At 46.1% G+C, this 20562-nt stretch overlaps 1 protein-coding gene across 1 annotated transcript in view; it reads left to right on the forward strand.

Annotated features, from left to right (window-relative positions):
• Positions 1–20562, forward strand: part of ACAD11 (acyl-CoA dehydrogenase family member 11) — a 377035-nt gene that overhangs the window by 191645 nt on the left and 164828 nt on the right. The window lies entirely within an intron of this gene.

Here is a 20562-nt window from a genome sequence, read left to right on the forward strand (position 1 = left end):
AACAAAAAGTGCACGGTATCCCCTTTTGTACCCAACCTGCATTTACAGTGCCTATTTGGGTCCAGTATTTTGGTTTTGAATTCTTTGTTTGATATCAATGGGTTAATCCCAATGCGTAATCTTAGGATCTCTTGTCTATACCACGGGTTAGGCAACAGATCCAAATAAGGGAACCAGGTTTCCTTTCCCCATGCGTTCATCATAAAATCCACTGATATTTTCTTTTCAAGATATTTCCTGTCCATGCTTCTAGTAACAGCTTGGCCATTGGATCTTAGTTCATGTTTTGAGCACTCTATTGTTAGTAGGTCCCGGGATATATCCACTTTTATATTTCCGCAGGCTAGTAACATTCTCTTCCTACACATTTTTGCCCAATTTAGGTCACTTTGTTGTATTTCATTTCGGCACCACTGTGCAACTTTTTGATCGTTTCCTAGGCGATTCCAAAATCTAATTACTGCACATTGTGCCTGGACCCCCCAAGCAATTGTCCCTAGCACTGTTCTTATAATTTGTAATTTATTTTGTAATTTTATTTATATTTATATAGCGCGTTATCACCAACGGTCTCTAAGCGCTATGGCTTGCACCATTGCCGATTGGGGTAGGGACAAGAGCTTTTTCAAGCATTTTCCTTCCTCTAAGTCCCAGACTCCCTTACCGCTCAAGTAAAGGATCTCTGCTCCATAAAGGACTTGTGGTGGAATCATCGCATTAAAAGCTTTCAATAGTGGTCGATGCGACTTGTCCCCATAATCCCGGTTAAACATTTTTAACCCAGCAATTGAGGTTTGTGACTCCGCTTTTTGGGCTTCAAGGTGTGTGTGCCAATTTAATTTTTTGTCGAACCACACCCCTAGGTATCGATATTCATTTACAGATTCTAATTTAAGATCCCCTAAAAACCAATTAAACTTAGTCGCTTTTTTCCCAAAGCATAACATTTTTGTCTTGTCTAGATTTACCTTTAAAAATAACTTTTTACAATATTCATTAAAAGAATTTAATTTCCTTTGAAGGCCGATTTCTGTTTGATCCACTATTACTAGATCATCTGCATATAGCAGACACTGCACCTTTTTGGGGTTGCAGTGGCAGCTACAGTGGGCTGGCGCTACCCTTCACCTCAAGGCATTTGGGTAAATCTGATAGGAAGATGGAGAATAACTGGGGGGCCAGAACGCAGCCTTGCCTTAGGCCGTTTCCGATAGGAATTTTCGGCGTCAGTGACCCCTTAGTGTCCCTGATCACTTGAGCCCAATTTTCCCGGTGCAGCTCTTTTAGTACCGTCAGCAAGTCTCTTGGGATATTTTTCTTTATTAATATTTCCCAGAGACAGTCCCTATCAACCGAGTCAAATGCGGCTCGGAAGTCCACGAAGCAGCAGCAGAGTTTTCCGTTCTGCTCCGTCGACTTCCTTGCCATTGCCCATAGGGAAAAGCAGTGATCTATCGTTGAATGTCCTGCTCTGAATCCTCCCTGTTCAATCGGTATTATTGAGTTCTCCTCAACCCAGTCGTTCAGTCTGTTTAAGACTAGTTTTGAGAAGACCTTTTCCCCTTTGTCCAAGAGGTTTATCAACCTATAGTTTTGCGGTTCCCCTGGGTTACCCTTTTTATGGATAGGTCTGATTATAGCCCCCTTCCAATTTGTAGGCATTTTTCCCTCGGTTAGGATTAGTTGGAAAAGGTGGGAGAAAAACTTTGCCCACCAATTTGTTTGGGATTTAAGAATTATGGCTGGGAGGTTATCCAGCCCTGCCGCTCTAGTTAGGTTCAGTTTCTTAATTATTTCTGCCACATGATCTTCTGCAAAATCTAATTTGAATTCATTTGAGATTTCCTGCCAACTTGGTGGCACTCTTGCTCCTGAGACAAATCTAGCTTCATACAATTCCCTTATGTATTTATCCCAGGCTGCCTCACTTATGACGCAAATCAAGTCTCCAGCTGGGGGAGACGATGCTGCTTTTATCAATTTCCAAAACTGTCTCAAATTCTTATTTTCAAATGATTCTAGCAGCTCTCCCCAGCATCTCTCTTTATACCCCCTTTTTGCGTCGAGGACCATCTTTTTAAACTCTACTTTTAGAGACATAATATATTTTTCCCTCTCTTGGTTGAATTCTTTCTTTTGTTTTCTGGCTTCTGCCCTTATCTCCCTTTTTTTTATTTGGCAGTCCATTGAAAACCATTTCAGACGGCTGGTACGGTTTATTAAACTTTTACTTTTAGTCTTTTTTAATTCTATCCTTAGACATTGGACTGATTGGGCAATTTTCTTCTCATACCATTTTAGATTTAACTTTTCTAAGTTTACTAGTTCTGTTTTTTGTTGAAACACTTTTAGCTTTTCCACATATTCTTCGGTTACTCTAGTTGTTGCCCTTTTCGGATACTCCATTTCTTGGTGAATCACCTTTTCTCTTGGTTCCACCCTTCCCCATTTTAATTTCACGGTGAGCAAGTTATGGTCACTACCCTCACCGTGAAGAACCTTAAAGTTCTGCACTAAGGGGAAATTCCAAGCTGGCATAAAGACATAGTCAATTGGGGAGTTTTATAATCCTTTTTTAAAGGTCTTCTTTGCAGGGCAGTCTGTTTTAAACCTGCCATTTAGACAAAAGGATTCAGAAAAGGGGGTGGTGATGGACAGAGCATCTGAATTAAACAGAACACTCATACCCAGTCAAAAGATCAGGGCTTGATCCATCACCGTTTTTTAGCTCACTGCACCATCCCAGTTCAGAACCTGGCTACATGCAAATTAGTCTGTCCCTGGCCCAGTGCATCATGGGAACAGGGCAGACCAAACTACCAAGCCAATTCTTTACTGGAAAGGAAACAAGCTTCCGGGGACCGGTTTCTGGCATTACAGCCGTCTTCAGCCCGGCTTGCTTGAATCCTGATGGTGCAGCGAGCAAGGGACTCACATCTGAGTATACCCTGCCACTCCTATAGTGGCCAAAACGATTCAGAAAAGGGGGTGGTGATGGCCAGAGCATCTGAATTAAACAGAACACTCATACCCAGTCAAAAGATCAGGGCTTGATCCATCGCCGTTTTTTAGCTCACTGCACCATCCCAGTTCAGAACCTGGCTACATGCAAATTAGTCTGTCCCTGGCCCAGTGCATCATGGGAACAGGGCAGACCAAACTACCAAGCCAATTCTTTACTGGAAAGGAAACAAGCTTCCGGGGACCGGTTTCTGGCATTACAGCCGTCTTCGGCCCGGCTTGCTTGAATCCTGATGGTGCAGCGAGCAAGGGACTCACATCTGAGTATACCCTGCCACTCCTATAGTGGCCAAAACGATTCAGAAAAGGGGGTGGTGATGGACAGAGCATCTGAATTAAACAGAACACTCATACCCAGTCAAATGATCAGGGCTTGATCCATCACCGATTTTTAGCTCACTGCACCATCCCAGTTCAGAACCTGGCTACATGCAAATTAGTCTGTCCCTGGCCCAGTGCATCATGGGAACAGGGCAGACCAAACTACCAAGCCAATTCTTTACTGGAAAGGAAACAAGCTTCCGGGGACCGGTTTCTGGCATTACAGCCGTCTTCGGCCCGGCTTGCTTGAATCCTGATGGTGCAGCGAGCAAGGGACTCACATCTGAGTATACCCTGCCACTCCTATAGTGGCCAAAACGATTCAGAAAAGGGGGTGGTGATGGACAGAGCATCTGAATTAAACAGAACACTCATACCCAGTCAAAAGATCAGGGCTTGATCCATCACCGTTTTTTAGCTCACTGCACCATCCCAGTTCAGAACCTGGCTACATGCAAATTAGTCTGTCCCTGGCCCAGTGCATCATGGGAACAGGGCAGACCAAACTACCAAGCCAATTCTTTACTGGAAAGGAAACAAGCTTCCGGGGACCGGTTTCTGGCATTACAGCCGTCTTTGGCCCGGCTTGCTTGAATCCTGATGGTGCAGCGAGCAAGGGACTCACATCTGAGTATACCCTGCCACTCCTATAGTGGCCAAAACGATTCAGAAAAGGGGGTGGTGATGGACAGAGCATCTGAATTAAACAGAACACTCATACCCAGTCAAAAGATCAGGGCTTGATCCATCACCGTTTTTTAGCTCACTGCACCATCCCAGTTCAGAACCTGGCTACATGCAAATTAGTCTGTCCCTGGCCCAGTGCATCATGGGAACAGGGCAGACCAAACTACCAAGCCAATTCTTTACTGGAAAGGAAACAAGCTTCCGGGGACCGGTTTCTGGCATTACAGCCGTCTTCGGCCCGGCTTGCTTGAATCCTGATGGTGCAGCGAGCAAGGGACTCACATCTGAGTATACCCTGCCACTCCTATAGTGGCCAAAACGATTCAGAAAAGGGGGTGGTGATGGACAGAGCATCTGAATTAAACAGAACACTCATACCCAGTCAGAAGATCAGGGCTTGATCCATCACCGTTTTTTAGCTCACTGCACCATCCCAGTTCAGAACCTGGCTACATGCAAATTAGTCTGTCCCTGGCCCAGTGCATCATGGGAACAGGGCAGACCAAACTACCAAGCCAATTCTTTACTGGAAAGGAAACAAGCTTCCGGGGACCGGTTTCTGGCATTACAGCCGTCTTCGGCCCGGCTTGCTTGAATCCTGATGGTGCAGCGAGCAAGGGACTCACATCTGAGTATACCCTGCCACTCCTATAGTGGCCAAAACGATTCAGAAAAGGGGGTGGTGATGGACAGAGCATCTGAATTAAACAGAACACTCATACCCAGTCAAAAGATCAGGGCTTGATCCATCGCCGTTTTTTAGCTCACTGCACCATCCCAGTTCAGAACCTGGCTACATGCAAATTAGTCTGTCCCTGGCCCAGTGCATCATGGGAACAGGGCAGACCAAACTACCAAGCCAATTCTTTACTGGAAAGGAAACAAGCTTCCGGGGACCGGTTTCTGGCATTACAGCCGTCTTCGGCCCGGCTTGCTTGAATCCTGATGGTGCAGCGAGCAAGGGACTCACATCTGAGTATACCCTGCCACTCCTATAGTGGCCAAAACGATTCAGAAAAGGGGGTGGTGATGGACAGAGCATCTGAATTAAACAGAACACTCATACCCAGTCAAATGATCAGGGCTTGATCCATCACCGATTTTTAGCTCACTGCACCATCCCAGTTCAGAACCTGGCTACATGCAAATTAGTCTGTCCCTGGCCCAGTGCATCATGGGAACAGGGCAGACCAAACTACCAAGCCAATTCTTTACTGGAAAGGAAACAAGCTTCCGGGGACCAGTTTCTGGCATTACAGCCGTCTTCGGCCCGGCTTGCTTGAATCCTGATGGTGCAGCGAGCAAGGGACTCACATCTGAGTATACCCTGCCACTCCTATAGTGGCCAAAACGATTCAGAAAAGGGGGTGGTGATGGACAGAGCATCTGAATAAAACAGAACACTCATACCCAGTCAAAAGATCAGGGCTTGATCCATCTCCGTTTTTTAGCCAGGTTCTGAACTGGGATGGTGCAGTGAGCTAAAAAACGGTGATGGATCAAGCCCTGATCTGTTGACTGGGTAGGAGTGTTCTGATTAACTCAGATACTCTGTCCATCACCACCCCCTTTTTGAAATTATTTTGGCCACCATGAGTGTGGAAGGGTATGCTCAGACATGAGTCCCTTGCTCACTGCACCATCAGGATTCAAGCAAGCCGGGCCGAAGACGGCTGTAATGCCAGAAACCGGTCCCCGGAAGCTTGTTTCCTTTCCAGTGAAGAATTGGCTTGGTAGTTTGGTCTGCCCTGTTCCCATGATGCACTGGGCCAGGGACAGACTAATTTGCATATAGCCAGGTTCTGAACTGGGATGGTGCAGTGAGCTAATAAACGGTGATGGATCAAGCCCTGATCTGTTGACTGGGTAGGAGTGTTCTGATTAACTCAGATACTCTGTCCATCACCACCCCCTTTTTGAAATTATTTTGGCCACCATGAGTGTGGAAGGGTATGCTCAGACATGAGTCCCTTGCTCACTACACCATCAGGATTCAAGCAAGCCGGGTCGAAGACGGCTGTAATGCCAGAAACCGGTCCCCGGAAGCTTGTTTACTTTTCAGTGAAGAATTGGCTTGGTAGTTTGGGCTGCCCTGTTCCCATGATGCACTGGGCCAGGGACAGACTAATTTGTATATAGCCAGGTTCTGAACTGGGATGGTGCAGTGAGCTAAAAAACGGTGATGATCAAGCCCTGATCTGTTGACTGGGTAGGAGTGTTCTGATTAACTCAGATACTCTGTCCATCACCACCCTCTTTTTGAAATTATTTTGGCCACCATGAGTGTGGAAGGGTATGCTCAGACATGAGTCCCTTGCTCACTGCACCATCAGGATTCAAGCAAGCCGGGCCGAAGACGGCTGTAATGCCAGAAACCGGTCCCCGGAAGCTTGTTTCCTTTCCAGTGAAGAATTGGCTTGGTAGTTTGGTCTGCCCTGTTCCCATGATGCACTGGGCCAGGGACAGACTAATTTGCATATATCCAGGTTCTGAACTGGGATGGTGCAGTGAGCTAAAAAACGGTGATGGATCAAGCCCTGATCTGTTGACTGGGTAGGAGTGTTCTGATTAACTCAGATACTCTGTCCTTCACCACCCCCTTTTTGAAATTATTTTGGCCACCATGAGTGTGGAAGGGTATGCTCAGACATGAGTCCCTTGCTCACTGCACCATCAGGATTCAAGCAAGCCGGGCCGAAGACGGCTGTAATGCCAGAAACCGGTCCCCGGAAGCTTGTGTCCTTTCCAGTGAAGAATTGGCTTGGTAGTTTGGTCTGCCCTGTTCCCATGATGCACTGGGCCAGGGACAGACTAATTTGCATATAGCCAGGTTCTGAACTGGGATGGTGCAGTGAGCTAAAAAACGGTGATGGATCAAGCCCTGATCTGTTGACTGGGTAGGAGTGTTCTGATTAACTCAGATACTCTGTCCATCACCACCCCCTTTTTGAAATTATTTATACAAAAGAGTCCCTTTTCCCCCAAGTAATTGACCAATTCCCAATCCAGCTTTGAGGGGTCACATGGTGGAAAATTAGCGTGACTTATTCCATAAGTGTCTAATAATTCTGTGTACCAACAAACGGTCTTCATTGGGTTTAACTTATGGTTAAAATCCCCTAAAATTAATACTATGTCTAAGGAGTACCTTTCAAAAATATCCTCTACGTCCTGTTTGAAGTTTCCCATCTCTCTTACATAGTCACCTACATTGTTCCACTGTATATATACATTTATGACAATTAGCTTTTCATATTTCTTATCCTGGGAGAGGTGGTTTATCCTGCACACCAATAACCATTTACACTTTACTTCTAACAATGACACATTTCTTAAAATTTTTGTTGAGATAAGAGTCATTATTCCCCCCGAGGGGCGGCCAAACCTTTGTCTCATTGCTGGTCGATTTAGCTGATAATAGCCCTCGAAGATAGGGGTTTCGCCGCCTGCCCAAGTCTCTTGTAGGCAGGCAATTGCTACTTCGTTTACTCCGTTCTTTATTTGTTTCCTTTTTAGGTCATTGCCTAGCCCGTTTACATTCCACGTTAAGAGACTTAGGGCAGACGGCACCCCTCTCTCCTATTCTATCTCGCTTAATCCCCCAGCTGCCCCACTTCCATCCATATGGCACTCAATTGAGTCACCTACATAACTGCATTGGCTCCAGTTGCCCCACCAATCCTCTTTTGCAGTATTATTTATCACTATCCTTAGTTGGTTACCCGCTTCCTCTTTGCCCTGGTGTAATCTCACCTGTCTCTTCCTTAGACCTGCATGGCAATTTAGGAAGTCCCTTCCTGGAAGTACATTTCCCCTTAAGTCTTTTTCAGTCAACACCTTTACTCCCTCTTTAAGGATCTCACTGGCTGCCCTCAAAATTGCCTTCTTTACCAAATCTGAGTATAACCATACTTTTGTTATATCCCTGCCTGGCATGCTATCGATAAAGCCCACCTGTCTTAGATCTTTTGTATCGATCCCACTCAGGCTTACACATTTAGAGAAGATCGCCAAAATGTGCGATCTATTTAGGGGTTTTATTTTTCTTGACTTCTTACCCCTTTGGCCTTCTTCCGCTGATTCTAGGTAGACCCATTTATTGTTCCCCTGATCATCTCCCTTCTCTAGGGGTGCTATGGTTATCTGTCTTGGACCTTTCTTCCCTGTTGCACCCATTTCTATCTCGTGTGGCTGGGATATATCTTCCAGGTTCCGATATCTCGGGAGGATCTGCCTTTGGCTTGTTAGTGGGGTGGTAATTCTCTGGCTTATAGGTTTGTTCTTTTGTACCATCTCTTTTGGGTCCTTGTCAGTCTGCCTCTTTTTCTGTGTGTTTGGGGCCTTCCTTACCGCTTCCATTTCCGAGGGTCTGGTCTGTGCAAAGGACCGAGCCATTACATTTAGTGTACCTCCGGTTTCCTTTCTCTTGATCTTTCCCTTTGGCGCTGCCTGTCTGGCCTGCTTTTTGCCTACCCTACCTTTAGTATAGGCTCTTACATGGTCACATCTCCTTCTTACCACCATTGGGCGCCTAGATATATACACATTATCTGGGGGCTCTACCGGCTCGCTTCTCAAGCTTTGTTCAGTCACTTGGGGAGTTCCTACTGATCTTATCAAGGTAGGCATTTGTCCTTTAATTCCAGTCAGCTCATGCTCTATTTTCTTTAGGTATTGTTTTTGGGCGTTCAAAACCACATTATTCAACAGTGAAACTTTAAGGATCCCTTGCAGGGTTTTTTGTAGCATTAGTAGAAGGTCCATCATTGATGTGGTAGGGGCAGCTGAAAGATCGGGATCCTGCTGGCTGTTTCTCTCGGCGTTGTTTGGTTTCCGTTTTTTTCAGAGTTCTGCGTATTTAACATATTTCCCCTTTCTTCACTCGATGGTTCTTGGTTGGGGTTTGCCCCCCAAACGAAACTTGTCTCGAGGCTGTCTCTTCTCATATGCTCTTTGTTCCCCACAGTTTGAAAAGAGAACAGTTTTGGGGATGACGAGAGCCGAGGTAACAGCAGATTTGAATTCTGACTATAAAGTGATACATTTATTAACAGGGGGTTCTCTAGCTCATCTTCCAGCTCATCTTCCAGTACTTTTTCTGATGTTTCTCTCCGGTTATGATCCACTTGAGGCACCACATCTGATTCTTTATTTGTTGCCTCGGGGTCATCCTCCTCTTCCGAGTCCACATTGATTGCCGTTGGAATCTGGACCTTATAGTGTTTACCTAGGAAAACCTTTACAGGGTTAGGGGACTCGGTGGTCTTCTTTTTAGGCGGTATTATGGTGCGCCCCTTTTTTGCATGCGGGGCCTTTTTAGATCCTTTTTAGGTCTCGGCAACGAGAACTATTGTCGCCGAGTAAGCTCGCAAGGGAGTACAGAGCGGTGCACGAGCCGACCAGGGTCTGTGGACGCGCACACACAAAGGCAGGCAGGCAGGCACACACCAGACACACACAGACAGACACACGCACGCACACACACACACACACCCTCCCTCTCTGCCCACTCCCTCTCTGCCCCCCCCCCTCTACCCGCACTCACCGGGCTCTTTCCCTCTGCAGCGGGTCAGTCACGGCAGCAGGCAGGCTCAGTGTCTTCTCCGGCGATCTTCAGCTGATGTGCACGCTCACGCTGCGTCTCCTGCGCGCCCACCACGCTGTTTCGCGCCCGTTGATCCTCAGCTTGTGATTACTACTCCTTCTAACCCGGATTCTAAATTACTATTTCTTGGTTCTCTAACTCCACTCTGTTGATTCGTAACAAACTGATATTCAGCACATTTCACAGTCTCGCTTTTGCTTCTCATAAATACAATAAGATTATTTTAAGCAATGTCTACCCTTCTTTTGGTTCTGTGCCTATTATGCTTCGGACTATAGAGTTTTAGAAAGTGTGGTGGAAGATTCCATGATATCAGTGGTGTGCACAGTGCAGAGTGAGTGTGCAGAGTGCAGAGTAGTGAGTGCAGAGTAGTGAGTGCAGAGTAGTGAGTGCAGAGTAGTGAGTGCAGAGTAGTGAGTGCAGAGTAGTGAGTGCAGAGTGTGAGTGCAGAGTGAGTGGGCAGAGAGAGTGTGCAGAGTAGTGAGTGCAGAGTAGTGAGTGCAGAGGAGTGAGTGCAGAGGAGTGAGTGCAGAGGAGTGAGTGCGCAGAGTAGTGAGTGCGCAGAGTAGTGAGTGCGCAGAGTAGTGAGTGCAGAGTAGTGAGTGCAGAGTAGTGAGTGCTGAGTAGTGAGTAGTGAGTGCAGAGTAGTGAGTAGTGAGTGCAGAGTAGTGAGTGCAGAGTGCAGAGTAGTGAGTAGTGAGTGCAGAGTAGTGAGTGCAGAGTAGTGAGTGCAGAGTAGTGAGTGCAGAGTAGTGAGTGCAGAGTAGTGAGTAGTGAGTGCAGAGTAGTGAGTAGTGAGTGCAGAGTAGTGAGTAGTGAGTGCAGAGTAGTGAGTAGTGAGTGCAGAGTAGAGAGTGCAGAGTAGTGAGTGCAGAGTAGTGAGTGCAGAGTGCAGAGTAGTGAGTGCAGAATGCAGAGTAGTGAGTGCAGAGTAGTGAGTAGTGAGTGCAGAGTAGTGAGTAGTGAGTGCAGAGTAGTGAGTGCAGAGTAGTGAGTGCAGAGTAGTGAGTGCAGAGTAGTGAGTAGTGAGTGCAGAGTAGTGAGTAGTGAGTGCAGAGTAGTGAGTGCAGAGTGCAGAGTAGTGAGTAGTGAGTGCAGAGTAGTGAGTGCAGATTAGTGAGTAGTGAGTGCAGAGTAGTGAGTGCAGAGTAGTGAGTAGTGAGTGCAGAGTAGTGAGTGCAGAGTAGTGAGTAGTGAGTGCAGAGTAGTGAGTAGTGAGTGCAGAGTAGTGAGTAGTGAGTGCAGAGTAGTGAGTGCAGAGTAGTGAGTAGTGAGTAGTGAGTGCAGAGCAGTGAGTGCAGAGTAGTGAGTAGTGAGTAGTGAGTGCAGAGCAGTGAGTAGTGAGTGCAGAGTAGTGAGTAGTGAGTGCAGAGTAGTGAGTAGTGAGTGCAGAGTGCAGAGTAGGGAGTGCAGAGTAGTGAGTAGTGAGTGCAGAGTAGTGAGTAGTGAGTGCAGAGTAGTGAGTAGTGAGTGCAGAGTAGTGAGTAGTGAGTGCAGAGTAGTGAGTGCAGAGTAGTGAGTAGTGAGTGCAGAGTAGTGAGTGCAGAGTAGTGAGTAGTGAGTGCAGAGTAGTGAGTAGTGAGTGCAGAGTAGTGAGTAGTGAGTGCAGAGTAGTGAGTAGTGAGTGCAGAGTAGTGAGTGCAGAGTAGTGAGTAGTGAGTGCAGAGTAGTGAGTGCAGAGTAGTGAGTGCAAAGTAGTGAGTGCAGAATGCAGAGTAGTGAGTGCAGAGTAGTGAGTAGTGAGTGCAGAGTAGTGAGTAGTGAGTGCAGAGTAGTGAGTGCAGAGTAGTGAGTGCAGAGTAGTGAGTGCAGAGTAGTGAGTGCAGAGTAGTGAGTAGTGAGTGCAGAGTAGTGAGTAGTGAGTACAGAGTAGTGAGTAGTGAGTACAGAGTGCAGAGTAGTGAGTAGTGAGTGCAGAGTAGTGAGTGCAGATTAGTGAGTAGTGAGTGCAGAGTATTGAGTGCAGAGTAGTGAGTAGTGAGTGCAGAGTAGTGAGTGCAGAGTAGTGAGTGCAGAGTAGTGAGTAGTGAGTGCAGAGTAGTGAGTAGTGAGTGCAGAGTAGTGAGTAGTGAGTGCAGAGTAGTGAGTAGTGAGTGCAGAGTAGTGAGTGCAGAGTAGTGAGTAGTGAGTAGTGAGTGCAGAGTAGTGAGTAGTGAGTGCAGAGTAGTGATTAGTGAGTGCAGAGTGCAGAGTAGTGAGTGCAGAGTGCAGAGTAGTGAGTGCAGAGTAGTGAGTGCAGAGTAGTGAGTGCAGAGTAGTGAGTGCAGAGTAGTGAGTGCAGAGTAGTGAGCGCAGAGTAGTGAGTGCAGAGTAGTGAGTGCAGAGTGCAGAGTAGTGAGTGCAGAGTAGTGAGTGCAGAGTAGTGAGTGCAGAGTAGTGAGTGCAGAGTGCAGAGTGCAGAGTGCAGTGCATGTATGTGCAGTGCAGTGCAGGTGAGTGCAGTGCAGTGCAGGTGAGTGCAGTGCAGTGCAGGTGAGTGCAGTGCAGGTGAGTGCAGTGCAGGTGAGTGCAGTGCAGGTGAGTGCAGTGCAGTGCAGGTGAGTGCAGTGCAGGTGAGTGCAGTGCAGTGCAGGTGAGTGCAGTGGAGTGCAGTGCAGTGCAGTGCAGGTGAGTGCAGTGCAGTGCAGGTCAGAGCAGTGCAGTGCAGGTGAGTGCAGTGCAGTGCAGGTGAGTGCAGTGCAGGTGAGTGCAGTGCAGGCGAGTGCAGTGCAGTGCAGTGCAGGTGAGTGCAGTGCAGGTGAGTGCAGTGCAGTGCAGGTGAGTGCAGTGCAGTGCAGGTGAGTGCAGTGCAGGTGAGTGCAGTGCAGGTGAGTGCAGTGCAGTGCATGTGAGTGCAGTGCAGGTGAGTGCAGGTGAGTGCAGTGCAGTGCAGTGCAGGTGAGTGCAGTGCAGGTGAGTGCAGGTGAGTGCAGTGCAGTGCAGGTGAGTGCAGTGCAGGTGAGTGCAGTTGAGTGCAGTGCAGGTGAGTGCAGTGCAGTGCAGGTGAGTGCAGTGCAGTGCAGGTGAGTGCAGTGCAGTGCAGGTGAGTGCAGTGCAGTGCAGGTGAGTGCAGTGCAGTGCAGGTGAGTGCAGTGCAGTGCAGGTGAGTGCAGTGCAGTGCAGGTGAGTGCAGTGCAGGTGAGTGCAGTGCAGTGCAGGTGAGTGCAGTTGAGTGCAGTGCAGTGCAGGTGAGTGCAGTTGAGTGCAGTGCAGTGCTGGTGAGTGCAGTTGAGTGCAGTGCAGGTGAGTGCAGTTGAGTGCAGAGTGGTGTGTATTGACAATGTAATTGACAATGCCATTTATTTATGATTTAAAGAAAAAAAAATGTCATGAGCAATGCCAATAGCTCTACCTTTAATGATGCCGAGACCATTGCATTGTAAATGCTTGTTTACATTTCCCTTTCTTGCGTCTCCCCACGGAAATGTCTTCTTGAGACATCAGACTCTCTTGACTCTCTTCCCTTGATCTGGATCCTACTAGTATTTCGCTCATCTCCAGGCTGTTTTCTTGCGCGTCCTTCCGTGCTTTCTGTCTTAAATTGAGGGCCATACCTTTTTATGGGAATATACCGGGGGATTATTTACTTTATCCCTACTAGCTTCCTTTTCTTCTTATTTTACAGTGTGAATAAGTAATCACCAGTAAATATTAATTTGTTTTAACTTGAGGCATACACTCTTTCACACTCCTCCACACTGTAGCTCACTTACCTCTGTTGTGCACTGACCACCAGCCTGCCTTGCCGAGAGTTAATGAAATTCTCCTCCTTTTCCTTCTCTGGAAGTCTTTTCCGTCTTTCCCCCTAAGCTGGTGTATCCAGGAGAATTCCAATGGTTCAGGTTTCAGGCTTATTACCCTCTACGCCTCCCCCTGGGTCGCAATTAGCCTCTGCTCACGCCCTTCTCAGTCTCCTGGACCCAGGTTTTTCTCCAGCCCCGACCGGGGGCACTTGGGAGTTTTTCCGTGTGTCACAGGCTTCACCCATACAAGGGGCGCGGGATTGGGCGTAATGATTTGACCTGCCGCTTTCCGTTCCTCACTTCTATGATCAAGGGACCCGAGCAGGCTGCGGGAGATGTGCCCCTCTGGCCGTACAGCACTCCCCGGCCGCGCCGCACTCCGCGGCCGCCCAGCACACAGCGTTTGATGTTAATAGGTATGCTCACATCCAAGGTCTGTTGGGGCCGCGGCTTTTATCTCGCCGTTTTCCGGCGTACTCCCCGTAATCTCCGCGTGTAACTACCGCGTGTGCCTCCCGGGTTACAGGGCTACACACCCTCGGTTCAGTTTGGTTCCTCCTCCGTGTTCAACTCCGTCTCTCTCTCGTCGGGCCTCCTCCTCCAACGTCGACGTCAGTGCTCCGTTAGGCAAGGCAGGGCGTGGCAACAACAGAGGCGTATCTTCATCGATGGTTTCATGGCATTGAAAGCTATGCATAGTCCTATTAACGTGATAAGCTAAATCTATGCGCTATGCAGAATGCTTCTTCTACTCTTCCCCTGATTTATCATATAAATAACTTTGTGTTTTATGTTTCACTTTCCTCCAAAAGGCATGACAATTATTTTTCCATTGTCTAGGAAATAGGTTGTCTTTGTCGCAGTGAACATATGCGTCTGTCCCATTTAAATGATTAATATTTCAATATAATATGTGTATATATATATATATATATATATTCAAACACACAAAGGTTACCCTTAAAGAAGAGCCTCCAGGTAGGTGATTATAGCATTCGTCTTTAATGGAAAACTGCAGCGCACATACACCAAACGTGCTTTAAAAGTCAAATGGCACCCCTGCCAGACGCGTTTCAGGTCTCCCTTTCATCAGTGGCCGATAGTGCTGCTAGAATCCAGGTCACACGTGCTGCTCATTTATCCAAGGTGAACCCGCCCCAGTGGACGTAGCCATCACAACAGCATTCTAGTTCACGTAGTTGCACAATAGAGTTTTCCTCCAGTGAGGTTTTCCCCCAGAGTCCTTTTTACTGCCAATTATAATCCAAGTGGGTGAAAAGCAACCGTCGGGTTCGGGCGCTGCTTTGTGGCGTATTCCATTAGGCTCTACCTCCCACTTTGGTGATGACCTCTGACTGAAGTCACCGTGGGTCCGCTTCAGCAGGCTTTAGTATTGACTGGTACTCACTCGAGCAGCACTTACCTGCACTGCAAGATCCACAAGGCCACGGGGTGGCCACGCCCACACGGGCGGGACTTTTCGATAAACCCAGGTGCAAGGTGAAAATATCCTGTCTACTTCAGCAACAAGCCACTGACGAAGGGAGTGGAATTCTCCTGAAACGCGTTTGGCTATTTAACTTGTGAATGCTGACTTCTGTATGCTGCCAGCTTGCAAATTCGACCCTAATAAAAGTGGAACAGAAACCAATCTGCCCGTGGCCTTTTTTCATCTCGGGCTAACCTTTTGATGGATTTGAGCGGCGCAGTCCAGCCGCAAAAAGAGGCCCCCTGCTTGGTGCAGGCTCGGGATGCCAGGTGAAGCTGACTCCGTGAGCAGGCAGAGAGTTCCCGGCGTCAATTAAAAGGCAGAGACTGTGCAGTTTACAATTTCCAGCCTTCAACCCACTGGGGGAACACTTTTCAGAAAATTTTGCTTTAGTATTGACTGGTACTCACTCGAGCAGCACTTACCTGCACTGCAAGATCCACAAGGCCACGGGGTGGCCACGCCCACACGGGCGGCACTTTTCGATAAACCCAGGTGCAAGGTGAAAATATCCTGTCTACTTCAGCAACAAGCCACTGACGAAGGGAGTGGAATTCTCCTGAAACGCGTTTGGCTATTTAACGTGTGAATGCTGACTTCTGTATGCTGCCAGCTTGCAAATTCGACCCTAATAAAAGTGGAACAGAAACCAATCTGCCCGTGGCCTTTTTTCATCTCGGGCTAACCTTTTCATGGATATATATATATATATATATATATATATATATATATATATATATATATATATATATATATATATGATGTAGGAAGAAAGGGTAGACAGAGTTCAGCACACTCTTTCTGTGTTTTGCATATCTCCCCCCTATGAGCTGTATTTTACACCACACACACGCTCAGTCAACACATAGACATACAATTATTGACTTGCACACAGAGATTTGATATCATACTTTAAGGAGATTTAATACACTAGAAAATGACATCCCAAGATTTGTCAATCAATTACTGCTCATATGTACTCTAACTTTCAAGATAATAGGCTGAAGGGAATAAATCAAGGTCTGGCAGAATGGGGGAGCTGCCATAATTCAGGATTCTTCCGCCCCATCAAAACCTGCAGTTCCCCACCCCATTATTATTATTATTATTATTATTATTATTATTATTATATTTAAGTTTATAGAGCGCACATCTACCCGGAGGTTTCTTGGCGCTAAAAACCAGATTAAGGAGAAGAGAACTGAGAAAATGGAGGGGCCGACTATTGGTTAAATAACCAGGTTTTTACCTCTCTGCGGAACTTGAGGTAGCAAGATTCAGTGCGCAGGTCCTGTGGAAGAGAGTTCCAGAGGGAGGGGGCCAGGTAGGAAAACGAGCGTCCGCCCATTCTGGCTCTTTTTACTCTGGGAACCTGAAACCTATGCTGGTTGGAAGAACGAAGGGTACGGGCAGGGCAGTAGTGATGAACCAACGTACTAAGCTAGGATGGAGCCCTAGCTCACCTCAGAGGTGAGGGAAGAACCTGGTTAGGTCCCACTGGCTCTGCTTTCACGCACCCTTGATCTGACATCCCGTCCATCGTTTGGCTGCTGGATCACAGTGACGGTCATCCTGCCCTATTATGGAAGTGGTGACCATCAGTGGAGATCCCTACCATAAAGCCCCATTCAAGGCTTGGCAATCACAGGCAGAGAAATCACAGGCAGAGAAATCGTTTTAAGACCCTGACATGCAGGGAGAAAACAGTCTGAGCACCTCAGCCATTAGTCTTTTGTTTTCCAGCGACAAGCACTCACTTCAGGGGGTTCTCTCTGGAAATCAAACTATTTTACTGCGCATGTGGAAAAATTAAGATGGCTGCTCAACAGAAGTCCTCATAGTCTGAACTGCAACTCCTGCACATGCATTTGGAGTGAAGGCTTTTGAGATCCTCATCCTCTGCGCTGGGATGGCACCTCACCTCCTCCGACTACTGACCACACAGAATGTCACAGCCAGACGCGTCCTGGATCTCCCTAGATGAGCCCACATCTCCCCAACCTTAGGGACCGCCACTGAGTCTCTGTACAGAAAAGATGCCAGTTCAGGCTCCTGACCCATGCATACAAGGCTCTACACAACTATGGACCCACCGACTTGAACCACCACCTGAACTTCCATAAGCCCATCAGACCCCTCTGCTCCGCATCCCGTTCTCTAATCGTCTCCCCCCGCATCTGACATAACAGATGCGGGTGTCGCTTCCTTCTCCTTCCTAGCAGCGAAGACATGGAACAAGCTAACCTTTCAGCTACGGCCACCCCATCTCTTCCAGAGTTCTTAAAGCCCCTGAAGACCTGGCTATTCAGCTAATCAGCTATACCCTGCCAGCGCCTGGATATCCTCACGGGTGACAAGTAGCACTCTACAAATCAACTGATTGATTGATTGATTGATTGACCTGGCAGGTGAGGATCTATAATTATGGCATGCAGTCCAGTGCCGGGTGAGTGGAGGCCATGGCCTCCGCTGACCTGGTGGGCTTCTCTGACATATGACCGTCCACATACTTTGATTTGGAGTTATTGAGAATCTATATAAATCTACTCTTTGTTCCATAGCGCTGGCGTTTGACAATGCTGTCTGGGGCTGTGAGTGGTGCAAACGGCAGTGGCTTCCACTGCCCTTTGCCGTTTGCCCTGAAACACCTTGGGCTCTGGTACTTACGTCCTTACAAATTAAGCACTGCCCTATTAGGGCCAATCCAAGATTGGCTGTTCATTATACATATCATCCTAGGGAATGGTTTTCTGTTTTTATAACATGAATTACCATATTTTCCCAAATCACATCAAATTATCGGATTCCATGAGACATTGAGCGAGCAAGCCAATCGCTCTTACAGAGCAGAGAGAGAACATATGACTGTGGAAGAGACACCGGTGAAAGAGAACGTTTGGAAATGATGCAATGCTTCAACATTTGTCACTTGCTCCCTGTAGCATTAGTCCTTACCAGCAGAACACCATAAATTTACCATTGGGAAGAAATCTGTGCTCAATATTAACAGGAATAATATTGCTGGAGTGACATTCATAGCCAAAATAAGGCCCTGCAGACATGTTTCAGCAGAACAAACACCTTCTGTACATGGAGTCCCAGGAGCTGTAATGACTGTTAAAATATCGGCCAAATCCCTGCCAGGTTTCTCTTGGCATTGATCTGGCCAGCGGGGCTAGTACACCGAATGGATGCCTGTGTGTTTGCGGCGCCAGACAGCGCCTGCCCCTCACTTTGTTACAAGTCTCGTCGGAGCCCTGTCACTTTTAGTATTCTATCTCCATTTTAAATATATGATCACAAGTCACAAACGGCATAGGGAAGGCCAATAAGTCGTGCACGAAAGTGTGTTTTGGTTCTTTTTATGGCTCAAACTGTACATTTTAAGGATAATGTGTTATCGTAATGTTTGTTATAAGTTGTGAAACTTGTTTCAAAGAGGTTATTTTATATGCATATAAAACGCACACAATTGTGGCAAGTTATAGTGAGCAGCTTTAGAAAACAGAAAAGCGGGTCACTTTAATTGTTATTGCTGACATCATAGTATCTATGCAGCCACTTTGTTATATGAAACATTGAAAGTTTGTTCAAAACCAAACAAAACCGCTTTGAGCTTTTTGCCAATGCAAAACTCATTGCAGCTTTTCTACAATTATGTGCCAAACAGGCACTGTAGATTGCAGCACCGTTCAAATAGACAACATTGGTTTTGAAGCAAAGTATTTTTCAATGTAATTTATGTTTTTTCATTTGAATTTATTACAATAACATATGCTTCCACTTCAAATTAACAAGAGGCAACACACCAAACTTTCTTAAGCTGCACTAGAAAGAAGATTCAGAGACCTCTTGTTGAATGTAAACACCCGCCATATTGTTTATCGTCCAGTCTGCATCAAAGAACAGCCATAAAAGCCCTTAACATTTCCTGGTTTGATTGAACTTTAGAAAAACATTATATATCCAGTCCTTCTGCTAATAAAATTAAATTGCTTGCTCATTTTATAGATACTTTATCAGTACATGTGAAGCAGAATATAGAATGGAGGAGGTCAGGCAGCCAGGGAACTTCCAACACCATTATAAAATTAATCTCTTTCTCACTATACTCAAATGGTTAGCAACAGGAAATGATTTATGTATTTGAATACTATATGAATGTAATAGATTGTTTTATTTACTGAATGTGTTTTTACTATGTGCAAGTGCTGTGTTTTTAAAATGTGTTTAATAAATAACTGTGGTTTTACTACTGTGAGACAGATAATGATTGTATAATGGTGTTGGAAGTTTAACAGAATTAATAGGAGGGTATGTTTTGATTCTTTAAAGAACGACCAATGATGCCGGTAGAGTACAAGAGCGAATTTATTTGCCTTGTTGATGTAATAACCCTGTCCCGCTTGGCACACAAGGGTAACTCTCCCTTTTTATTGTTACTACTTCAACCTGAGACATGAGTATGAAAATGCCACAAGAGCAAAGAACATTCACGAATTGCAACAGTGACCAAGTAATTTACTTGTCAAAATGTCCCTGTAGACTATAGTATGTGGGGATGACCACAGGAAAAGTCAAAATCAGATATCTGGCACATAAGCCGACTGTAAGTAAAGGTCTGTTGAGGACACATCTGGTGTAGTATTTCAAAGAATATCCACATTCAGCTGAGGAAATATCCTGGTCAGTATTTGATTAGGTGAAGAGCAATGATAAAAAGAACATAAAAGATGCGCTGCTATATAGAAAGTAGAGATGGATTTAAAGATTGCATAAGTAATGGAAGGCTGAACGATGATCTAGAATGGCTGCATATAGCCCACAGATAGGTCTGTACTGTTTTGCACAGTCACAAAGTGGGGGCAGTAGTTGTTGGATAACCACAAGAGATATAATACTGTCTTCCAGAGCTGTGTAGGAGCTGTTGTTCAGTGACCAATCTTAAGGTCCGAAACAGACTCTGCTTAATTCCACCATGTCTGTAGACATCTGCAATCAAATTCGTCTCAACCACACCCAGTTATGGTGATTATTTGTGACCTTGTATAGACTGACCCCACAGCCCCCACACGCACGGAAATTGAAGAAATAATCCTTCAGGATCCTCTGCTAAGAATCAGAATACACAAGGATCTCAAAAAAGTACATTATAGAAAATTTCTTGGAAGAGATTTCATTAGTCACATTATGGGATGCAGGCGTAGCAGTAAATCATAGCAAACATAGTTTATAATTAAATTATCGACATCTAGACAGACTTAATTGGAGGCAGAAGTCTCAAGAATAGAAAATGTACACAGAAGTACATACTCCTGAAGTGCTTATCTAGAACTAAGGAAGGCCAGAGGAGAACTGGAAGCCCTCCTCATTAAAGAAACATCACACAAATTACTAAATAAGAAACAAAATTCATATGAACGATGAGGTAAAGCAGACAGGCTGTTAGTTTATAAAATAAGGCTTACCAAAACTCTCAAGTCTGTTGATTCAGTTAAAGATTCTACTGTATATATTAAGACCTCTGATGAGGGCATCATGTATACCTTCTTATGTTTCTAGTCACATCACATCTTTTTCAGGTTCAACCCTAGTACTCAGGCCAAAAGGATGCATCTATGGCAGACTTTGATTTTCCTGCAATCCAAGGTGATAAGTTGGAAGGTCTAGATGACCCCCATCTTGTAAGACAATGGGCCTGATTAGGATAGCGTGGG

Source organism: Lissotriton helveticus, chromosome 10 (assembly GCF_964261635.1).
Source record: "Lissotriton helveticus chromosome 10, aLisHel1.1, whole genome shotgun sequence".
Lineage (NCBI taxonomy): Eukaryota > Metazoa > Chordata > Amphibia > Caudata > Salamandridae > Lissotriton > Lissotriton helveticus.